The sequence below is a fragment of the Anabrus simplex genome, chromosome 6 (genome assembly GCF_040414725.1).
Source record: "Anabrus simplex isolate iqAnaSimp1 chromosome 6, ASM4041472v1, whole genome shotgun sequence".
In the NCBI taxonomy this organism is placed as follows: domain Eukaryota; kingdom Metazoa; phylum Arthropoda; class Insecta; order Orthoptera; family Tettigoniidae; genus Anabrus; species Anabrus simplex.
The window spans coordinates 186,405,751-186,424,614 of NC_090270.1; the positions used below are offsets into that span (position 1 = coordinate 186,405,751).

An 18,864-nucleotide genomic window follows, 5' to 3' on the forward strand; every position below is an offset into this window, starting at 1 on the left:
CGGATAGGATAGATGAAAGTGAGACATCTGGCACAAGCAAGTGGAAGCAATGCCAGGACTCATGGGCAAGAGAAATTTTGAAGATGTTTATAAAAATGAGAAAACGCCGTAAAGAAACGATCGCTTGAATAATAAGACAAGAGGAAGTCATGAAAGAATGGAGGATTCACTTTACATTTGGTTTCAAGAAAGGACACAGCACAACGACTGCCCTACTGAAAGTAACTGATGATATCCGACAGGCAATGGACACTCGACAAGTGACTGTACTGGTTCTACTTGATTTTTCTAGTACTTTTGATACTGTTGTTCCTCAACTGCTACTTTCAAAATTGGATTCATTAAATTTCAGCAAGACGGCAATAAACTTTTTCAGTTCGTACCTCAAAAATCGCCGTCAGTGTGTCAAAGTAAATAATAGCAGATCTGAGTGGCTTAACAAACCTCTCGGTGTTCCCCAAGGGTCTGTACTTGGACCATTGCTGTTTGCAATTTACTTACACGATGTTGCCAAATCGATTACACGTTGCAAGTATCATCTTTATGCTGATGATCTGCAGATCTACTACCACTCAAGAACTGATAAAATTCAGAGTGCTGTAGAAAAAGTTAATGCTGATTTAAGTCTCATAAGTAATTTTGCATTGAGTAACAATCTCAAAATTAATCCTCTTAAAACGCAAGCAATAATCATTGGTACTTCAAAAAACTTACACGTCTTAAAACAATACGAAATTCTTCCTGTAGCACTAAACAATACCATTATTCCATTTTGTGAAACAGTTATGAATCTTGGTGTGGCTATAAGCGAAACATTGAACTGGTCGCAACATGTGATGAAAGTGTGCCAAAAGGTATATCAAAGCCTGCATCCTCTGAAGCGGTTTAAAAATATATTTCCTCGGTCCTTGAAAATAAAGCTCATTCAATCACTCTTGTTTCCAATTCTCGAATACTGTGATACAGTTTTTATTGATATCAATAACGAGCAAAGCATGAGACTGCAACGTGCCCAAAATGCATGCATCAGGTATGCATTCGACATACAACCATACGCCCATGTATCCCCATTCTATTGACGTCAGAAAAGTTGGATGGCGCAGCCACGCGGTAGAATGTTGAAGCTGCAACATAGTGACTGGTGAGGTATATTTACATGGCGAAGCATTGACGTCGTGATGGAAACAGAAAGAAAATTGTCAAATTTGAGGAGGTACTGCTCTGTATAAGGTTGCAAATCGTATAAAACGGATGCGAAATCTGGTCACTACTTTCCTGTACAAAAAGTTCAGAGAGAAAGATGGGTTTCCGCGCTGTCAAATGGAAAACGCGTTGCGCGATACATGACAGTGCGCAGTCTGCATTCTCGTGAAGACGACTTCTTTCCACAGCGTAGGTACCGGTACTGTTTATTGTACTCATTGATAGTTATTATCTCTAATTTGTATTCACAAAGATTTAGCTACATCAAAAATACTGATAAACTTGTAGCCTAATACTTCTGTGCCGCACATAGAATGTAATCCGCTCTTTGTAAACTTCTTTATATGTGTAACAGCAGACAGTAAATTAACTATCTACATGTGAGTAATATCTTTAACTGATAGTAATTAAGCACTGAATTTAAATTGCCTATATAATACTTCTATCAATGAAAGAAAATATGTAGTATTTTGCCGTCATAAATTAGCTTTTTTGCTATTTGTTTTACGTTACACCGACACAGAGAGGTGTTATGGCGACGATGTGACGGGAAAGGTCTAGGAATGGGAAGGAAGCGGCCGTGGCCTTAATTAAGGTACAGCCCCAGCATTTGCCTGGTGAGAAAATGGGATACCACGGAAAACCATCTTCAGGGCTGCCGACAGTGGGGTTCGAACCCACTACCTCCCGGATGCGAGCTCACAGCTGCACGCTCCTAACCGCACGGCCAACTCGCCCGGTCATCATAAATTAGAAGCCATAACCTAATTATTAGGTAGAATTGGACAAACCAAGTATTCTTCAACCCCAAACAGCTGTGACTGTAGAGGTTATAGTACTCTTAAATTATAATTTTCCAACTTTGCTCTGCATATTCTGTAGGTAGTTATAATTTTTTTATACTTATTATTGTCGGTTCTAAGTTCTAACTTTTGTGCTGATGGTAAAAATGGAAGAACATTTAAGTTTATGTGGGCTGTTCCAACACAAGCCTGTATAAAGACTAGGATTTATTTGCTTTACAACATTTACTTAGTAGAATTATTATTTTCTTTCTTCCCCAAGATTACAGTTTACAAAACAGGTAACTCCCCCGTCACCTGGCTAAGAAATTACTCCATAACCTCTAATAGTGGAAAATTACAGTAGCTTAACTGTTAAGGTGAATTAGCGTGTCAGCGGTAACATTTCTCTGACAAACCCGCTTTACATATACAGTTGCACTTCACATTTTCACCCCCTTGTTCAAGACAACATTAACTTTGTGCGGTTTTGAATCGATGTGGGATGATTGTAAACACAACCAGTTTCATCTTCTGTTTCAAACTCTTTACCTACACATATCAAGTAATTACGCTTGAATATTTCTTCCCCTTCCACTAATGGACGCATGAAATCTCCGACAACTCTCAACAGTTGCGCATACGACACCAAAGACATTTTGAACACTTAATAAATCCTACAGACGCACACCCGATCACTGTCGTGTTTACATCCCGTCACTATCTCGCCGCCATATTGGAAACAGCTGACGGTAAGCTCCTCCCCCGTTTCGGACGTCAATACACAATTATCTTGGTTACGACTGAATGACAGACGTAGACTCCACGCAACTACTTTGGTGTATCAAGTGCTTTCTGAAAACACTCCTCCTTACCTATCCACCAGATTTCGCTACCTTAGTTCCCTGCACCTGTTCAATACCCGGTCAGGCTGTACGCTAGAAATTCCTGTGCATCGAACCGCAACCTACAACAGATCGTTCACAATCTCCGCCACGAGCTGGTGGAATGAACTCCCCAATGACATCAGGGAAGCTAAATCTAAGACAAAATTTAAAATCCTTTGCCAGCGTCATCTTTTAAGCACTTCCAGTCTTTCCTGAGTGTGAATGGGATGCATGAATGAGAGTGAATATGGTTGTTTATTGCAATGTGTTCCTGTATATAATTTAGTTATACTTTACTCACCTTAGTTTAGTTAGTGATACTTTAGTTGCTTTAGTTATACTTTAGGTTGTAAAGATTTCATATGTTTAAATTTTATGTAAAATATACATTGTATATACATGAAGTGGTTAAGTGTAAGAAAGGGCCGGGAGCCCTAACTTCGCCACAATAAAGACGCTTTAATAATAATAATAATAATGCCCTAATAACACAGAGTCGGAAGAAAACTAAATATGAAGGCCTACAATATAGATATTGATCAACAATAACATTACATTGATAATTGTTTGTTGTGATGTGCCTTGTGTCTTCTGCTGCCAATCATCTCCGATAGATGGGATTACTATTGCTTACCGAGTATAACAGCCTGCCTGAATATTGGCGGGAAGTAGCTGGAGAGTTAGATCTCTCTCTTCTTTAGCATGCCATTGCTCTGGTTCATAAATTTTCTGATACTACTAGTACGTAAACACACTGGTTCTTCATTCCAGCTATTCAATCCCTACTCTGAGGCATTGGTTGGAATGAGCAGTGTTCAGACTTAACGGAATAATGGCAGAAGAGTATTCACGGTTGTCTGCAGCCTGGTCATTCCAGCTCTGGAACATTGGACTGTTCGTTAAAAGTGAGAAAATGTGCGTCTTTTCATTTCATCGAGTATTTCATACGAAAGCATTGCTTTCAATCGCGACCTTCCTTCTGATATCATTGTAATAATCTATATTGATTTCAGTTGGGAAAACCACAAAGACAGTCTTTCTGTGAATTCCGTAGCGAAGCACGGGTATATCAGCTGGTAAGTTAATATGGGAAGGACAGCTGAATCAGAAAGCGATGGAACCAACTAGAGGGAAAAGCATTCTAGGCGTGGTCTTTTAAAGTCAAATGGTATAAGTGATCATAAGGCTGTCTTTTTTTTTGTGTAGTTAAAAGTAAATGTGATTGAAAGGAAGGTCGTAAAATTAGGACTATGGCAATACCGTATTATGGTTGATAAGAGAGGCATGGAAAAAAGTTTAAAAAGTAATTATGATCAACGGAAAGTCGTAAATAAACATATAAACAGCCTATGAGATGGGTTTAAATCAGTTGTTCAGGAGTGTGAAAACAGGTATGTACCTTTTAAAAGTAGTAAGGAATGGTAGGAATCTACTATAACAGGGAAAACAAGAAGGAGGTGCAGATTAGAACGAAATCGAGTTAGGAATTGTTGTGGGAGTGAGGGGAGATTGATGGAGCTTACTAGAAAATTGAATTGAGCGAAAAAGTCAGCTAGCGATGACATGATCGCAAACATAATTGGTAGCCATATGAATGTTAGGGAGCAATGGAAGGTACTTTTAGGGCAGAAACAGGTTCCAGGAAGGACATTACAGGGATCATTAATGAACAAGGGGAGTAAATATGTTAGGGCTTACAGAAGACAGAAGTATCAGTTACCAGTATCTAAAGGTAATTGGATATAAGGATAATATCCAGATAGATGAGGCGGCTAATACTGGTGAATTACTGAAATGCACCAATGGTAATAAATACATTTACAAAATAGTACAAAAGTTGAACGCTAGAAAGGCAGCTGGGATTGATAAGATTTCTGGGGATACATTGAAGGCTATGGGTTGGGAAATAGTGCCACATCTGAAATATTGATTACTGTTTGCATGAAGGATATAAACCAGATGAATAGAGATTTGCAATAGTAGTCCCAGTGTACAAGGGAAATGGTGACAAACATAAAGCGGATAATTACAGGCCATTCAGCTTGACATGTGTTGTTTGTAAGGTCTGTGAAAGCATTATTTATGATGATATTAGACTCGTTTACGAAATAATTAAATTGTTTATTTTTTTGCTAGTGGCTTTACGTCGCACCGACACAGATAGGTCTTATGGCGACGATGGGATAGGAAAGGCCTAGGAGTTGGAAGGAAGCGGCCGTGGCCTTAATTAAGGTACAGCCCCAGCATTTGCCTGGTGTGAAAATGGGAAACGATGGAAAACAATCTTCTAGGCTGCTGACAGTGGGATTCAAACCCATTATCTCCCGGATTCAAGCTCACAGCCGCGCGCCTCTAGCCGCACGGCCAACACGCCCGGTATTAAATGGTTTAAAAGTAGGCATTTCGGGTTTAGAAATTGTTATACCAGTGAAGCTCAACTTGTATGATTCCAGCAAGATACAGCAGATATTTTAGATTCTGAAGATCACATGAACTGTATCGCTATTGACCTATACAAAACTTTCGATAGGGTAAATATAATTATAATTATTAAAACATTTCTCAGGTAACTTTAATTTAGACCATTTCCTTTTTTCCTTGTACTCCTCCTGTCACTGATTACGAGCTATGATGTGGCTGCGAGTACGAAGGGCGGACTCAAAGGCTCTCCTCGTTTACGTAAGCGTCTGTGTTTTACCAAGTACACCACCCCTTTCCACAACGGCCTGATTGACTATGAATAAGAACAGATGTACTCTGTTTCCACACGAGTATCTTAACTAACCTACAAAATAAAATTAAAAGAAAATACGCAGGAGCTAAAGTAGAAAGTTTAAGCAACGATCACAACACTGCTAGCAGAGTCGCTGTAGTTACCAAGAGCGAGCCATTCTTGTACATCTCATCTCATTGGTTACTGATCATATTCATCATAGCGAGAAGTTTAATGCAGAAAAAAGGCGTTATTATTGAGGAATCCCATCTGCTTGATCAGCTGTCAAATGTTCAAATTTCTTGAGAGGAAAGGAGTGTGTACATTTTTTAAATGTTACAGTGTTTCCTATCCGGCCAGTACATTTTGGAGTTTAAGCCAACAGCCTTAGCATAAATGCGATCAAGGTTGTATTTAAAGTGCCTTCGTGTTTCAGCGTGAAACACAAACAACTATTTCCTTCTCATACAGGCGTGTAAGCGGTCAAGGATAATGTGTTCCGTTCCTCGTTTAAAGATCTGTCCTCCCCAGGTAGCAAGCAACAAAGATACAAGATGAAAGGGTCGGCTCAAGAGTTACAAACCCAAGCTTGGTTTTAGTATAAGTCCAGTCCGGTCCAGTCTGTCGAGAACCTAGAGTTCTTCCTGGCACAATGCGTTTATATTCTATTATAGCTATATCCTGTTTCTTTGTGAATGTAACCAGATAAAAGAATGTATGGGAATAGTTCAATATTGAACATGATTCAAAAATTAACTCCGTTGAAATAGGACAAGAGGTAACTTTGTCAACACATTCTTCCCACTTGACCTGCATAGTGAACAGTGTTTAGTATTTACCATATCTTCTCTTACTATATATAAAAATGGATGTGTGCGCGCGCGCGCATGTGTGTGTGTGTGTGCGTGTGTGTGTAAATGACACATCTCCTCCTAAACCACTGGAGAGTAATTTCAACCAAACTTGGTACACTTATGACTTACTATCTGGAGACGAGCACTGAGGGGGTAAGCCATCCGTAGCACCCTTAGGGGTGGGGGGTCAGGGGGGTTAGGTCATGACGAATATAGGTCATATATTCGTCATGGTTAGGTATAAAAATAATCGAAGTGTCGAATCCACAGTTTTTGTGGTCGCTGAGATGAATAGTGACACTCTCGATTTTTTAAAAGTCAAGAGTTCAGCTCTCTTTTGGGTGGAGGGGGGGGGGGGCGAGGGGTGATTAAGATATGAAAATAATCGGAAATAGTGTCGAATCCATAGTTTCCGGGGTCGCTGAGATGAACAGTAACACTCCAGATTTTTTTTAAACTCAAAGTTTAGCCCCCTTTAGCGTGGGGGAGGGGGAGTGAGATAAAAAAATAATAGAAAATAATGCCGAATTCATAGTTTTCTGGGTCGCTGAGACGAATAGTAACATTGCGGAATTTTTAAAGTCGAAGTTGAGCCCCCTTTAGCATAGGGGATGAGAAAGGCTGAACAAATAAATTGTCCAAAATGACCGAGATAATGTATAGCGTGGCTATCAACCAAAATTGTTACAAGTATGACTTACTACCTGAAAATATACTGTGGGAGTAAGACGCTCCTAGAACCACTAGGGAAGGGGGTGAAATATAATCCATATTAATAAATTGAAGTCAGTTTGGAGTGATCTCCCTATATACTGTACTGTATATATATATTTATAAATTAAGGTATAAAAATGAAAATAGACGTGAAATAATGAGACACTTCCAGGCATCTTAGAAACTTTTTTATTTTTTATTATTATTATTATTATTATTATTATTATTATTATTATTATTATTATTATTATTATTATTATTATTATTATTATTATTGCAAGCTGCTTTACGTCGCACCGACACAGATAGGTCTTGTGGCGACGATGGGACTGGGAAGGGCTAGGAGTGGGAAGGAAGCGGCCGTGGCCTTAATTAAGGTACAGCCCCAGCATTTACTTACTTACTGGTCGGCGCTACAGTCCTTGTAGGTCCTTGGCCTCCTTTATCACCTGCCTCCATTCATCTCGGTCCTCAGCTTTTCTTCTCCAACGTTTAACTACTAACTTTCTAAGGTCATCCTCAACATCATCAATCCATCTTTTCCTGGGTCTTCCTCTCCTCCTCCTTCCATCAACTTTCCCTATAAACACCTTTTTTAACGGTGCAGGTTTCTGCCATTCTCTGAACATGACAGGCCCACCTAATTCTTCCCTGCTTAATTTTAGTAATAATATCTGGCAGGCCAAACAGTCCTTGCAGCTCTACATTTGTCCTCATTCTCCACCCATCCTGCTCTCTTACTGCACCGAATATCTTTCTCAATATCTTCCTTTCCCACCGTAACAGTCACTGTTCTTCTCTGGAGGTCATCACCCAGCATTCTGATCCATACATAACTATTGGTCTTAGTACTGTTGTGTATATTTTAATTTTTGTATTCCTGCTGACATTCCTGGATTTAAACATATTTTGCAAGGCGTAAAAGCATCGGTTTCCACTTGTTATCCTCTCCTGTATTTCCACAGAGGTTTTATTGTCCTCTGTTATTATAGAGCCTAGATATTTGAAAGATGTGACCCTTTGATATTCCTTCCCATTTAATCTTACTGGGGTCCTTCCTCTTACTCCCTCTGTATCTCCCACCTTCATATATTTTGTTTTGTTTATATTCACTTCTAGTCCTAGGTCCCGTGCTTTCTCTTCTAATACTGACTAGCTCTCTTCAAGAGCTCTTTCATTTCTTGCAATTATTGCTACATCATCAGCATATGCTATCACTTGTACTAATCTGTTCAAAATGGTTCCCCCTGGGTTGATGGGCAATTGACGGATTACTTTTTCCGATGCTAGGTTAAAAAGCAGTGTGGAAAGTACATCTCCCTGTCTTAGTCCTCTCTCCACTAAAAACTTTTCTGACAGATCTTGCTCCACTCTCACCTTGCATACTGTTGTTTTCAAAGTCATTTCTGTTAATCTAATCAATTTCCTTGGGATTCCAAATTCTTTCACAATCTTGTAAATTTTACCCCTATCTAGACTGTCATATGCCTGTTTAAAATCCACATACAGCTGATGTAGCTGTTTGTCATATTCATAAAATTTCTCTAGCACTTGTCGTAATATGAATATCTGATCCAGAGTAGAGCGATGTTTTCTAAAACCTGCTTGGTAATCCCCTAATATTCTTTCCATCCATAATTCCAATCTTAAGGCTTAGTACCTTACCAAAAACCTTGTACGTTCCATCCAGCAAGGTGATCCCTCGATAATTTCCACATACTGCCTTATCTCCCTTTTTATGTTTTGGTTAAATTATATCCAATGTCCAATCCTTGGGTATTTCCTCCTTTGTCCAAACCTCCTTGATCAATTCATAAACAGCCTTTTCTATTCCCTCTCCCCCATATCTCAACAGCTCTGACTCCATTCCATCTTCACCTGGGGCTCTATTATTCTTTAATGCATTAATTGCAGCTTTGACCTCTTCTTTACTGATTCCTCTTCCAATTCTCTTTCTTCCCCATCAACATTTATATTTTCCTCCTCTATATCATCTTCATTATTTCCATTGAGTAACTCGTAAAAATACTCCTGCCATCTTCCAAGCACTTTGCTTTTATCACCCAGAAGGTTTCCATCTTTATCCTTGAAGAAAATATCTCTTGGTTGAAATCCTCTCTTAAGGTCTTTTGTTCTTTCATAGAACTTTCGTACCTCGTTTCTATCATTCATTTCATCCAGTTCTTCGATTCTCTTTCTTTCAAAAGCTCTTTTCTTAAATCTACATATCTTATCTGCTCTTCTTCGTTTCTCTCTATAATCTTCTACTATTTGTCTTGTTCTCCTTTGAAGCCCCAGCATTTGCCTGGTGTGAAAATAGGAAACCACGGAAAACCATTTTCAGGGCTGCCGACAGTAGGGTTCGAACCTACTATCTCCCGAATACTGGCCGCACTTAAGCGACTGTAGCTATCTAGCTCGGTTTAAAACGTGGAACCAGACAAGCTGATGACTTCAGGATCCCTAGAAAAATCGACAATTAGGTTTCATGGGTTTAAAGTTTCCTGAAAGTCCTAATTTTAACCTCCTCCCCAATATCAAGATGGCGACATAATCTGCCATACGAGCTAGAAAATTGAAATTTGGCAAAATTATAGCTGTTAGCGTGTAACGGACGAATAATTACGGGATGTTTAAAATTTTTATTTTTTACCCCCGAAAAATTGAAACATGGAGGCAATTTTAGTGACGGTGCAGACCTTCTTTCGAGGTATTTGTTGGCTAAACGGTAAGTCGTATCACAAAACGGAAGGCACAATCTTTGTTCAAATTGGAGTGATCTACAACTTTGGTCCTATGACTTTTTGTCGTATCTCTATGGCTTATACGTTAAATTTGGCTCTTTTTCTGGATTGTACCTATATTTTGCACTTTGTACACGTATAATTGATGGTTTGAATCACTTATAGAACAGATAGGATCATCAAATTCTACACGAATATTGTCCCACCCAGTAGCGATATGTGAGTCAAGTTCTATGTTTGAAGCTGTCACATTAGTATCGGAAAAGTAATTCACTGTGTGAAAACCTTACACAAATTTCACCTTATTCAACGTTTCTAAAACAATCTTATCTATAAATAGATGATATACGAGAAAATATCATAAGACCAGCCATTTAGATCGCTAAATGAGGCCACAGGCGTCTTATCGTACAATCCGTTTTTCGATATGATTCACCGTTTAGCAGCAATTATTCTGAAAATGAAGGTGAACATGCACATACTTCCGTATGGCGATCGATATTTACTCATTGAAGTATATTTGTAGCGGTCTAGAAAGGGTGTGTCTGCCATTGTAATTAATACTTTACAAATCGATAGTGACTGTCAGCAGGAGGGCGCCTGCTATTGTAATTAGTACTCTCCACATCGACTTTGATGCAGTAGGAATGGGGTCCTCCCCCAACTCGACTAGCAAAAGGCAAGGGAGCATGCAATCTTTTTCAAAACTCCTTTACACGATTTCTGTTTGTCACTAGGCAAGGGTGCCCCCCATTATAAACATATTTACCCATCTAAAATGTGACTGACGTTACGCATAGTAGCCTGCTCTTATACTGGAAACTCACCAACTGGGTGTAACTGGCAGTAAGCTGACTGGCATTAGGAAAATGGGTCTGTCATTATAATGATAACAACACAAATCAATTTCGGCTGCCAGTACTAGGGAAGGTGCCTGTCATTATAATAAAAAATCCTCAAATGTAATCTGTCTGAAAGTAGGAAATGGGGCCTGCCATTGTAACGAAAACTCCCCAAATCGATTGTGGCCGCGTATTAGGCAGTGGAGCCTGCCGTTAAATGAAAATTCTCAACTCCTTTGTGAATTACAGTAGACAAGTGGACCTGCCGTTATCATAACAACTCCGCAACTCGCACCTTACATTGGAAACGTCTGTGGACCTCCCTATGCTGTTTCTCGTATAACGCCAAGAGACATGCAATTAAATTTTTTTATTGACTTCATGTACAGTCCGTATACAATGTAGAATACCGCAGCGAAGCATGGGTACATTTGCTAGTTTATTATCTATATATATAAAATAAGAGTTTTGTCTGTACATTGCTCAGAATTTGAAAAGAATGGTATTTCTGTATCGATCATGTCCACAGTAACAAGAAAATGCAGTTTTTACTTTTCCGTAATTTCTGTCTGTCTGTCTGTCTGTCTGTCTGTCTGTCTGTCTGTCTGTCTGTATGTATGTATGTATGTATGTATGTACACGCATCACGAGAAAACGGCTGAAGAGAATTTAATAAAAATCGGTATGTAAAGTCGGGGGGTGAGCCGCTACAATCTAGGCTATAAATCATTTTATTCACGCTGAGTGAAATGGTAGTTTAGAGGAAGGCCTAAAATTATTTCTCAAATATTTATATTATTAGTGGTCATATCGATAAATACTACATAACTAAAGTTATATAGAATTTAATTTCCGATTATTTACGTCTTATGCCTTTTTACCGTACCGGTACCGGCTATGATGACACAGATATTCATGAATTTGGATTTTTGTTGCGAAGTCCATATCAACGCCGAGCCCCGAGAAAATGGGTAAACAGAATTTAATGAAAATCAGTAAATTGAGTCGGGGAATAAGAAGCTACAAGGTTTGTACCAACAAGAACGGGAACAGTTTGCAAACTGGCTGACGCATGCGCAGTAAGGAAAGAGCGTTCCAACAAACTTCGAACTCAAACGCGAACTCGTAGTCGGTTGTTCCAACAGACTGTGGGCCGTTCATGAACCAGTTTGTGGACTGGCAAAGCAGTTCGGGGTCCAGAGCAAGAACTGTTCGTCAGTGACATTCGCAGTACACCAAAATAAGTGTGAGCTGCGCATTGTGATCCATAGCGGTCCCTTGGTGAAGCGTGAACAGCTGATCGGTATCATCTGGCGTGAGCAGACGACACGTTACACGTACAATTAAATAGAAGTACGGCGTTGTTATACAATTATACAGTAAAAGTTAAAGTTATACAATTAAAAAGTCATATTTGACTACACACTAATAAAGTAAGAGGCACGAGATAAAAACGAGAATCATGCATGACGATTTTGAAGGCGATTCCTGGAGCCACTAGGTCACTGGGACATTCTATAACCAATAAATAAATAAAATAAATACATTCTGATGATGGTTTTATGAACTCGGACTCCAGTGAAGATGATCTAGAGATATATTACAATATCCCAAAAGCGAAAATGAAGATAATTTGGGCAAGTTGTTATATCTTTTTACTTGTTTGCAATTATGTTTAAATGATATTTATTTTCAGTACATGTGCGAGTAACTCATAATTTAGTAAGCAAAATTCTCCTTTCTCTCTCACTCTCCTATAGAAGAAACAGTACCTCGCTATGAAAATGGAACGTTCAAGGAGCATTTTTGCGTCAGTAGGGAGATAATGGAAAATATTGCAGAACGGTATGAAGGAAGTGACCAGTACTGCACTGAGTCAGGTTTGTCTGCAGCTGCAATAATAATAATAATAATAATGATTATGACAGTAATAATTTTTTTTTCTTAATCCGTTTACCCTCCAGGGTTGTTTTTTTCCCTCGGACTCAGCGAGGGATCCCACCTGTACCACCTCAAGGGCAGTGTCCTGGAGCATGAGACATTGGGTCGGGTGATACAACTGGGGAGTATGACCAGTACCTCGCTCATGCGGCCTCACCTGCTATGCTGAACAGGGGCCTTTGTGGGGATGGGAAGATTGGAAGGGATAGACAAGTAAGAGGGAAAAAAGCGGCCGTGGCCTTAAGTTAGGTAACATCCCGGCATTTGCCTGGAGGAGAAGTGCGAAACCACGGAAAAACACTTCCAGGATGGTTGAGGTGGGAATCGAACCGACCTCTACTGAGTTGACCTCTCGAGGCTGAGTGGACCCCGTTCCAGCCCTCGTACCACTTTTCAAATTTCGTGGCAGAGCTGGCAATCGAACCCGGGCCTCCGGGGTGGCAGCTAATCACACTAACCACTACACCACAGAGGCGGATGACAGTACTAATAATTTCAATAATCGTTAAGTGTTGCTTTTCCAATATAGGTTCAAACTTTCCTGTGGTTTATTGGGCATCAGACTGTGCAAGTTTCCGGGATGTTGCAGATCGGTTTGACATTTTATTGAGCTCTCTACATAGAATTGTCAAACGGCTGTCTTCATTAGCAACTTATCTCCACAAGTGATCACTTGGCCAATAGAAGATGAGAAAGTAAATATTGAGCAACAGGGAAAGTGAATGTCTAGGTGTCATTGGTGCCATATGTGGCTGTCATATTGAAATTGATAAGCCTGCAAATGATCCCGACCGTATGAACCTGCGTGTAATTGGAATGTGTGTGAGGAAAGGAAGATTAAGGACGCTGACGTCACAAACACCCTGTCCCCAGGCCAGGGATATTAATTATTACAATTAAAAACCCCAGCCGGGAATCGAACCCGAGGCCGTCGGGTGACAGGCGGACGCGTTGCCCCGTACACCGCGGGGCCGGTCTAGTAGATTATTTAGAAGTTCACCTCTTGGCAATAATTTAGAAGAAAAAAATGTGGTCAGTATTTTCTTTTAGGTGACAGTGGCTATCCTCTGAAGAAAACCGTCTACATAATCGGTTTTTACGCTGCCAGTACTCGTAGTAGAATTATAAATTCACGTAATTCTGGAATAAAGTAATTATTATTTTAGAAACAGGTCCATTAATCTAAATTTTATTAGCTGAGTCATTTTATTGCCAATTACATTCCATTGAGTAGGCCTAACACGTTGTTTAGCAGAGATGAACAAGAACAGCTGTTTATTTATCCTCAAACAGGAATCTCCCGCGTAATCGTGAACGTATGCGCATTGTAGTTTTTCTTGACCGTCCACGAACCGTTCCAACAGACTGCTGTTGTTTAGCGACGGTTCCCAACGAGTACATAGCTCGCGCATGCGCGTACAAAAATACAGTATCTCTACTGTATTTGGCTTACATCAGTCCATGAATCAATACAAAACCGTACGCAAACTGCTTGTTGGAACAAACCTACAGTTTAAGCTACAAACAATGTTATTCACCCTGAGTGAAATGGTAGCTTAGGCGAAGGCACCTAAAATTTCATTTTTAAATACCTATGTTCTTGGTCCTATGGAAAAGTACTACATAACAAAAGTTATGGAGAATACAATTTCCGATCATTTATGTTTTATTCAGTTTTACCGTACCGACTATGATAAGAGTGGTATTTCAGAACCGGAAGACAATAATGTGAAGGCCTACAATATCGAAAGCGCGTAACATTGATCAACAATAACATTACACTGTCCGTTGTTTGTTGTAATGTTCTTTGTCTCTTATGCTGACATTCAACTCCGATAGATGGGATTACTGCTGTGTACCGAGTACAACAGCCTAATTGAATATTGGCGGGAAATAGCTGAGGTGTTAGATAACTTTCTACTTTAGCATGCCATACTTCTGGTTCGTACATTTTCTGATACTGCTGGTACGTAACACACTGGTTCATTATAGTATTCCAGCTATGCGATACCGACTTTGACGCGCTGTTTTGAGTGAGCAGTGTGCGCACTTAAGTCAGAGGCTCAGTTAGGCCTAGTAGTAGTAGTAGTAGTAGTAGTAGTAGTAGTATTAACTGGTCTAGAATTACAATTTAGGCCTATTCCAAATTATAGTACCACAATTCGCTAAATAACTCAAAATTCAACCCTGAAAAGAGCCGTTCCTTAAGAAAAGCTTCTTCCTCTTCACTTTTATTAAATCTACATTCATTTTATTCCAAATTAGTAGCGAAGATGTGGTTTCTTCTCTGGCTTGGAGGAAAAATTGCCTGCACGTCATAGTTCTTTACCCCGCCAATGTGGTGAATTGAGATTTTTCGACTCATCGGGTACTCCCAGGGAACAGATAAGTAAACGGGCATAGTTTTTGCCCTGGGACTATCCACTATTCGAACCCCCCCCCCCCCCCGCCGAAAAAAGGACGAAGATTGTTCACGGATGTCTGTGTCTTGGTCATTCCAGCTCTGTAGCTTTGGGCTGTTAGTTCTGCAGCGTAGTACTGTTCGTTAAAAGTGAGAAAATGTGTGGGTTTTTATTTGATCGAGTATTTCATATGAAAGCATTGCTTTTAATCGCGCCATTCCTACTGACATCATTGTAATGACCCATGTTCATTTCAGTTGGGAAAACCACCAAGAGAGTCTTTCTGAGAATCTATAAAGGCAGGCGGAGAGTGAGTGTCTGCCATTATAATGAAAACTCCCCAACCTGATTGTGACTGATGGTAGGCAAGTTGGCCTACCATTACAATGAAAATTTCTGAACCCAGTCTTCATATGAGAAAAGACGTTGGTGACTTCCCCGTTGTGTTTCTAGGGCAACGTTAAGAGCTATGCAACTTAATATAATCTTTCTCACATCGTTTACTACCGAACTCGATAGCTGTAGTCGCTTAAGTGCGGCCAGTATCCAGTAATCGGGAGATAGTGGGTTCGAGCCCCACTGTCGGCAGCCCTGAAGATGGTTTTCCGTGGTTTCCCATTTTCACACCAGGCAAATGCTGGGGCTGTACCTTAATTAAGGCCACGGCCGCTTCCTTCCCATTCCTAGGCCATCCCCATCCCATCGTCGCCATAAGACATGTCTGTGTCGGTGCGACGTAAAGGAAATAGCAAAAAAAAAAAAAAAATTTACACTACCTAACCTAGAATTCTGTATAGCCTAGAGTTTAGAATTCCGTAGCGAAGCACGGGTACATCAGCTAGTAAATAATAAATCAATAAAAAAGTAAATAATAATAATAATAATAATAATAATAATAAATCGTTCGGATCCTTGCCTGAATGGTCAGCGTAGTGGCCCTGGATTCATAAGGTCTTGGGTTCATAAGGCCCTGGGTTCGATTCCCGGCTTGGTCAGCAATTTTAGCTGCGTGTGGTTAATTCCTCTGGCTAGGGGGGGGGGGGGGCGAGCGTCTGTGATTGTCTTTACACTATCTTCTTTTTACATACAACACATCAAACTGCGACCTACCACTACGATGAATCAAATAGGGTTGATGTCAGGAAGGACATCCCGTTGTAAAAAGGAGCTTAATTCGCATTAGTGCCGACGCCAGATAATTGGGACTCGTAAATAGACAGCGATTAGTGTCTGAATAGACTTGTGAGTGTGTTTATTTATTGGGTCATCCTGAAATAAATTAGCGTAATGAAACAGACGCTGTTTTATTTGCAACAGTCACTCAAAAAGCATGAACGTATGGTAAGTTCATCGCAGATACACTTTTCTTAGAAACAATTAAACCTGTAATGTTTGTTATGGGTATCCACATAATTTGTATATAAATGGAAGAGGTGATTTTTTTTTTTTTTTTTTTTTGCTTTACGTCGCGCCGACACAGATAGGTCTTATGGCGACGATTGATAAATTATAAAATGCGAGGAACATGTATACCATGCGCTTTTTTTTCGAGCGACTATCACCTGTTTATTATGTGTAAAGTGAATTTTTATAGAATTCCTTTTTTGACTTGCTGATTGATATGTTATGATCTGTTATGTAGTTTTAGAATTATTTAGATGTGTTTGATTTCAAGTTTTCGAGAGAAACTTTGTCCTTATGGAAGCTCGAATCGATAAGTGATAATGATAACTATATGTATTTAGCCGTCGCACTATAGCGACGATGTACAGGATTTCAACTGTCAATGAGACTGTCCCCCTCTCGCCCCCCACCCCTAAGAGATAAAAGATCTGGATTGTCACCATTCATCTCAGTAACCCCGAAAACTTAGATTCGACACTATTTTCGATTATTTTTATATCTCACTCCCCCCTCACCCCCGCCCCAAAGGGGGCTGAACATGAACTTAAAAAAATACGGAGTGTCACTATTTATTTCAGCGACCACAAAAACTATGGATTCGAAACTATTCTAGATTACTTTTATATCTTACCCCCCTCGCCTCCTGCCCGTAAGGGTGCTAGGGGTGCCTTGCCCCCACGCGGTTTGTCTCCTGATACTAAGTCATAAGTGTACCAAATTTGGTTGAAATCGCTCCAGTGGTTTAGGAGGAGATGTAATACATACATACATACATACATACATACATACATACATACATACATACATACATACATACATACAATGACATTTATATATATTATTTTTTATACTTCACCCCCTTTCCATCCCCGTCCAAAGGAGTCCTATGAGTGTGTTACACAACAGTATAGTTTTTCCAGATAGTTAGTCATATGTGTACCAATTTTGGCTGGCAGCTATGCATAATCTCGCAGGCTCCTCACTTTAATCTATCCTATTCGGCCTCCCTTGGTCAACTCTTGCTCTTTTCAGACCCCGACGGTATTACGTTTGGAGGCCTAGGGAGTCTTTCATTTTCACGCCCTTCGTGGCCCTTGTCTTCCTTTGGCCGATACCTTCATTTTTCGAAGTGTCGGACCCCTTCCATTTTTTCTCTCTGATTAGTGTTATATAGAGGATGGTTGCCCAGTTGTATTTCCTCTTAAAACAATAATCACCACCACCACCACCACCATCGCAGCTCTAGAATAATGAAGCTGACGTTGCCATGGTTACGGCAATTCATTTCATTTATCCGAATCCTAGAGCAGGGGTAGTGTGGTGCCAATATCTCCATTACGGTTGGTTTTAGGACCTTAAAACATGGTTTTCGAGCCCGTAGGGCTTACCGAGTTTTGTTCTTTGCATCAAGGGGCTTAAAATGAGCTTTGTCTCGTCCTCGTACGGCAAATTCGATATTTCGCCTATATTAGCCTGTTATTTTTATATCTCCCCCCGTCGCCCTCCCCCCACCACGAATTGTTTTGGAAATAAAATACAGCCCACGTTACTCACTGGCAATATAGCTTTCTGTAAGTGAAGTAACTTTTAAAATCGGTTCCGTAGTTTTTGAGTCTATCCGTGTCAAAGAAATATACAAATTTTTCCTCTTTATAATATTAGTATAGATATAAATACAGAAAATACCTCACTTTTGCATTTGTTTCGAGGAGTGTGACAGGCTTCGGCGGCCGGCACAATTTCTACCCTCGCCGCTATATGGGGGCTCATTGATTCCATTCCTGACCCGGTTAAATGACTGGAAACAGGCTGTGGATTTTCATTTCACTGTTGTATTTGTTTTGTCTGTGCATTGCTCAGAATTAAAAAAAAAAGAATGACATTTCTGTATCGATCGTGTCCGCAGTAAGAAGGAAATGCAGTTTTCAATTTTTCGTCATCTCTTTGTGCAGTGTACTCGTATGTAGGCCTACGCGCATCATGAGGGAATGAGTGAACGGAATTTAATGAAAATAAATGTGCAACATTGGAGAATAAGGCACTACAATCTAGGCTATAAATAATCTTATTGAGGCTGGGTGAAATGGTAGTTTAGGGGAAGGCCTCAAATTTAATTCTCAAATATCAATGTTATCATTGTCTTGTCGATAACACTACATAACAAAAGTTATAGATAACAAACATATGATCACTTACGTCTTATACAATCTTACCCTACCGGCTACGATAGGAAATTTAGATTTTTCATGTTTGGTCCATATCAATGCCGAGTCACGAGAAAATGGCCGAACAGAATTTAATGAAAATCGGCATATACAGTTGGGGAATAAGGCAATATAGTCCAGGCTATAAATAATTTTATTCATGGTGGGTGAAAT

The 18,864-nt window shown here is 39.8% G+C and overlaps 1 protein-coding gene across 3 annotated transcripts in view; it reads left to right on the plus strand.

Moving 5' to 3' along the window:
- LOC136875926 (klaroid protein) overlaps window positions 1-18,864 on the plus strand; it is a 301,369-nt gene that overhangs the window by 108,056 nt on the left and 174,449 nt on the right. The window lies entirely within an intron of this gene.